This window comes from Halichoerus grypus, chromosome 15 (genome assembly GCF_964656455.1).
Source record: "Halichoerus grypus chromosome 15, mHalGry1.hap1.1, whole genome shotgun sequence".
Taxonomy (NCBI): Eukaryota; Metazoa; Chordata; class Mammalia; order Carnivora; family Phocidae; genus Halichoerus; species Halichoerus grypus.
In genome coordinates, this window is record NC_135726.1 from 10,050,154 (window position 1) to 10,056,328 (window position 6,175).

Below are 6,175 nucleotides of genomic sequence, written 5' to 3' on the forward strand. Positions count from 1 at the left end.
ACCCATTAGGTCAGTCTGAACTCATGATGAGATCTGGCTTCGTTTCTAGCTCTGTGGTTGGGAGTATGTGTTCCAGCTTTTATATTTTAGAAATTGACAATGTGAAAATTAATAAAAGGAAACTACCTTTAGAATGGAGCTGGGAGGCCTGCAGGGGGAGCTCTCCCACTTAGCACTCAGTTGCAGACCCACCAGGAAGAGAAGAGATGGACCTTGCAGGTGGATACTGCTTTACCATCCCAGCGGGTCGAAGAAAGACTTTCCTTCTCCCCCAGCAACAGCCCAGCCAATGAGAGAGTGTTACAGTTCAGCCAATGAAAAGCCACCATACTTCAAACTCCCAGTTTACTCCAATGGCCTGTTTGTTTACAACAGCCTTCCCAACACCCCCGTTCCTCTATAAGCGAGCCGTCCTCTGTTCTGTGCCGTGGGTTTGCCTCTGGATTTGCCTAGTAGCTTAGCTTTTGCCTCTTGCCCTTCTCTGCGATTCCCAAATAAACTCTTTTTTTTTTTTTTTTTTTTTTTGCCTTCAGGAGCATGTTTATTGTGTTTGAGATGATACATCAGGTGCTCTCTGAGCCACAAAGGGTAAAAGGAAATCCTCTCATTACAAACTGACAAAGGTAAAAGGTAAAACATTTTTCACAACAGCGAACCACATACTCAGAAATAGATCTGGGTTTAATACAAATGACATAATTCCTAGTCATCTATGGCCACTTTTATAACTTCATACAGATAATGAATTAGGCTAAAATGCACTATAATATTTGGTACACTTCAGGACCAGTATCCTTAGTACATCACAAAATACATTTTGATATCCCAAAGAAGCAAGACTTGCAAGTAGGCATTTTAAACATAACTAATCTACAGCGACAAAGTTCTACTCTTGAGAGCATTTACCTTTTTGGGGAGTCTCCTAGTCTCCAAAGGATAAAACCAGAGAGTACAATCAGTGTAACATATACACACAAGTCCGTATTGTAAAGTCTATAAAGATTTGCAGCACAGTGGGAAGGGGCCTTCTGCTCCTTCACGTCGCATGCAAATTCTGTGAATTATGTGGCGTATCTTTTGGTCCACTGTCTGGCTATCCTGTCATGTTCTGCTCTGTTGGTCAAATACTGAGTGGCTATGCTTCCAACCAGGGGATCTGCAGGGTTGCAATCTGTCAAAAGAGAACAGATCGACAGCAAAACCTTTGAAATAGTCAAAGCAGGACTCCAGTTGTCTTTAAGGATGTCCAGACAGATGACTCCCTGACTGTTGATGTTGCAGTGATAGATTCTGGTGCGGAAAGTAACCTTTGGTGGCTTAAATGGATAATCAGATGAGAAAGTGATATCCAGAAAAAACACACCACCTTCATATACAGAACCTGGTGGACCAAGTATAGTCGTTCTCCATTCATAAATGTTATCTCCTTTAGGCCCAGCACTGCAGTTAGGAGGAGGATCAAGAGTTATTTCAGCTAGCTCCTTCTGAATTCTCTTAGCACTAGTGGATAACTTAGCAGTGGTTTTGCTGGAGAGTTTGGTGTTTTTCTTCTGCTGGATGGTCATGGTCCCAGGGTCCTGGGATCGAGCCCCACAGGTTTTCTTTCTTCCTGTTCTTCAGGCTCTGGAGCGGCTGGGTCTCGCTGGTCCGCATCTGAACTACCACTGCTGGTGCTGGGGCTCTCATCATCGGACCTTTGCCAATCAGTGGGCGTCTTGGTGAAGTTATGTCTTGGAAAACTCGGCCGCCCGCCCGGCCCGCTCGCACGCGGCTACAGTGTGGGGGAGGGAGAGAGAAAAAACCCTTCCTTAAGGAAATGGAGGCAGCTGGGGGGAGGCCCAAATAAACTCATTTTTTTGCTGGTAAAATAACTGAGGGTTTTATTTCTAAGTTTAGCAACAACAACAACACTTTTTTGTCTCACACCTAAACCAAAGATTAATATTTCTGCTTTCTGAGGGTCCAGGCACTCTCCATAATCTGAGGAAATCATGCTCTTTTCAGCTTCTTTTCACTTGGGGAGACTGGGTAGTCAGAAAGGGGTCTGAAACACCAGCACTTCTGTTAGGCGCTCTTCACTACTGATGAGGGAAGCAAGGGATGGACAACCTATTATTTCTGCAGAGCATCGGTGAGTTATTTGCTAGGCTAAGACAGGTTTGGATCTGGACAGAGGTGGAGGCTAGATAGTTCTGCATAAAAAGCAAGGAAAAAAGGAGAAGAAAGGAGAGTCTTTGGGTTTATGGAGACCTCCAGCAACATGGTGACTTGTAAGAAAGGGATATCTGATATCCCCTTAAATCAGTTTAGTCTCCGCTGTAAACCCATTTGCTGGCGGTGATGGTAATACAGTATTGGGGATGCACTTAATGCCATCAAATTGCACACTTTCAGATGCTTAAAATGGTAAACTTGATGTTATGTGTACTAGTGATGGTTCATTTTATGGGTCAGCTTGACTGGGCTAAGGGACGCCCAGATAGCTCCTCAAATAGTCTTTCCGGGTGTGTGTCTATGAAGGTGTTTCTGGAACAGATCAGCATTTGAATGGGCAGTCTGAATAAACAAGATCACCCTCACCAATGCCTGTGGGCATCATGCAGTCCTTTGAGGGCCTGAGTAGAAGAACCAAAAGTGGGAGGAAGGATGAATTCACTCTCCCTGCTTGAGCTGGGACATCCACCTTCTCCTGCACTTGGACATCAGTGCTTCAGGTTCTCGGGCCTTTTGGATTCAGACCAGAACTACACCACGGGGCTCCCCTGGTTCTCGGGTCTTCGGGCTTGGACTGCAACCACAGCACTGGCCTCCAGCTTGCAGATGGCACACTGTGGACTTCTCAGCCTCCATAATCAGGTGAACGAACCCCTGCTAAAAGCTATGTTTCTATATGTCCGCAAAGTTCCTATTGGCTCTGTTTCTCTGGACTAAGACAGTATTTCACTACAACGAAAAATAACAAGTATCTGAGTCCCCACACTTCGGTAACAGCTGCTGTGGACACAGATGGCTCTCTTGAGTGGTTTGGGACAAATCAGACATGGTGCTCTTTGGTCGATGCAGGACAGAGAGGAGAGTGGAAGAGGTGAGAGTTGGTGACATTGAGAATTTGGTGGGAGCCAGGGGACACGTGAGAAAGCACATGTCTGGGGAGCCCCTCAAAATCTGGCAAGGCTGCTAGATGTCCAATAGTACAAGGGACCTAGGGGCCACACCCATTACGTTCCCATTTTAAGGGACAGGGTGAATTCGGTTGTCATCCGGCTTCCATAAAGATGGAGCTTAAAAGGTTCAGAAAGACTATAATCTATGTCCTAGCTTAGGGCTTATCAATTGGTATTTATATTACTGATCTCATGGGGCCGTTTTAAGGGTCGAAGGAGTTAAATAGCTATACAAATTTAATACATACCAATGTTTCATGTCTGATGCTACTTTTCCACACACTGTTCCCTCCCTTTGCATCTGTTAAATGGTTTCCTGGTCTTCAAATTACATCCATTTGATAGTTACTGTCTTTGGTTTTTGTTCTTTAAGTTTTTAGCCTTCTAACTGTCCTCCTCCCTCTGGCATGCCCTGATTTTTCCTCCCTCAACTCCTTTCCCCCCTCATTTAAGGATACACATGCCATGCTGGGTCCAGCCTATGACTTTCCTGGGTGAGCGTTCTGACACGCAGGGATAGCCCATGTGAGTTAGGAAGGTCCTTTTTGGTGTAACTCTGAAAGTTAGGGATGAATTCCAAACACTCTCATTCTGAGCTGAGGTCTGGTCTGGTCAAGCCTTCAGGGATGGCCACACAGACATCTGCTGGTGGACTCCAGGAATACAAGGGTTTCTCTTCCCACACAAAGACTCCCTAGAAACCTCCACTACTGATTGGGGGTGGGTTGTACCCCCCCAGCGCAACGCATCATGCTCCCCAGGAAAGGATGGTGAGATGGGCCTCACGTGTGTTTCCACCACTGCCACTTACCCAAATTTTGTCAGCTGGTAATTTCCCAACTTTGTTGTGCATTGGACAGTCTTACTTTCATTTCCCAGTTTAGGAAACTGTTTTGCACAGTACTTTGATGCTTATTTTTTTTCAGCGTGCATGGTGCTGGGCAGTCAACGGGTGGGAGTAACTTTCACCCTCGCTGTTGTCGTGACTATTCATTTCTCAACCAAACTGGAGTCTCTCTCTGCTACAGTGGAACTTTCCGAGATACACGTATGCCCTGTGCCTCTGTTTTCCTAGTTCTACAGCATTGATTAAGCCTATGCTATCCTTCATATGCAAAACTGAATTCTAAATTGTGGCTCTTAGGAAAAGATACAGCCTTGTGAATCTAACGTTTGTGGGTGCAATCCCTGGGTGTGTGAGTGATGGTAGCCCTAAATAAAAGGTATCTGTGCAACCTGTATTCATTGGGCACTTATCTGTTGCATGGTCTGAGACAAGTAACACTTGGGCTCCCCACCTCCCTTCCCCATCGTAGGGGCAATGACACAGATGTTCCTGTTGCTGCCATGATTTGTTTTTTGTTTGTTTTGGAGGGTTTTTTTTTTTTAAGATTTTATTTATTTGAGAGAGAGAGAGAGTGAGTGTGTACAAGTGTGGGGAGGGGCAGAGGGAGAGGGAGAGAGAATCCCAAGCGGACTTTGCGCTGAGCGTAGAGCCCCACCCGGTGCTCGATCTCACGACACTGAGATCACAACCTGAGAGGAAATCAAGAGTCGGAAACCTAACCAACTGAGCCACCCAGATGCCCCATGCTATGATTTGTTATAGCTCAGCAGTCTCACAACAAACGGAATTCTAAATTTCTGCTAAGTGTGTTATGTTATATTCCTCTGATGGATTATGTCCCAGCCATTCACACTGGCGGTGCAGGAAATCTTCATACCTGCAACATATTCTGTGTATAATGCCAGTCAAACAGAGTAGTGCACAAAAGTGTGTCCAGCCGGATCTCAACTGTGTAAAATGGTGCTTACAGCAGGAAGATACTATGTTATCTGTGGTCATCTTTGAAGGGTAGATAACAAATTATCTGGTTCTTTCATTCCATTTCTCTTTATTTTCCAAGACTTTCAAAAAGATCTTGTACTGGTACTTATTACTATTTTTAAATTAAGTAATTTCTTCAGTCCCTCTGCAGTAGACCTACTTTGCCAGTTCCGTAGCATATGTGGCAATTTATCTGCTTTTTTTTTGGGTGGGGGGGCTGTTTTTGTTTTTGTTTCATTTTTGTCTGTATTCTCTTTATGTGCTTTTAAACCAAATAAGTGTTTTATAATTAAAGCAGTGTGTTCAAAGCTGTGTGTCTGTGAGAGATCTTTCATTTACTGTACAGTGAACTCATTGAACAAAGCAATATTTAAGCAATTCTGAATTTTTTTTTTTTTTTTTAGGCATGGGGGAGTATGGGGTGGGGGGAGTTTCAATTGTAATGATTTTCCTCCGTGTCATTTAGCAGTTTTCCAGGGCTTTTCATTATGGTAGCACTGGGCCATTTGAGGTACTTGCTTTCTAATCAGCCCTGGATGCCTTCCAGTGAGCCTGGGCGGAAATTCATCGGGCACAGGGTTTAATTGGGGCCACCCACCATGGAAGCGCTTCCCCCCTTTGTCCAGAGAGATGGAAGCTCTTAACGTAATGCACATAAAAACGTCCAGTATTGCAGGGCAGGAGCAAGCAGGCTCTGATGTCCCGAGGCTGTTATTATGTCCCAGTTTAATGTTAGCTTTTCAGGGAGACTCCATCCAATCACGGGGGATGCGAGAACTCTACGGAAAGAGAGCAATATAAAGTATTAGGTTGCCGTCTGAACACAACCCCTGATGTTTGGAACCTCTCTAAATAGATCCCAGACTGCTTTAAAAATAAGAAATACCCCCTCTCATCCCTTCTCCTATAATCCCTCTGGCACCTTGGATTCCTTAAATTAATTCGTTGCAAAAGCCGGTTGAGTTCCAATAATTGGTTTTAAATGATCTGCCTCTTGAAATTGTGCCTTGCAGTCTAGTGGAAACGCCAGCCTCAAGCGCGGTGGGGCCAAGTCACTGTGCAGCTTCTGGAAACAAATTGCCTGTGTAATGGGGTGCAGGCTCCATACGGCACTCCCAGCGGGATGGTGATTGTGTAACTGGGGAAGGCAGGGTGTCTAGAAGGCCAGATCATGGCGGTGTCT

At 45.0% G+C, this 6,175-nt stretch overlaps 1 pseudogene; it reads right to left on the reverse strand.

Annotated features, from left to right (window-relative positions):
- Positions 1-962: 962 nt before the first annotated feature.
- LOC118521536 (ubiquitin-conjugating enzyme E2 E3 pseudogene) lies at positions 963-4,017 on the reverse strand (annotated as a pseudogene).
- Between the last annotated feature and the right edge of the window lie 2,158 nt (positions 4,018-6,175).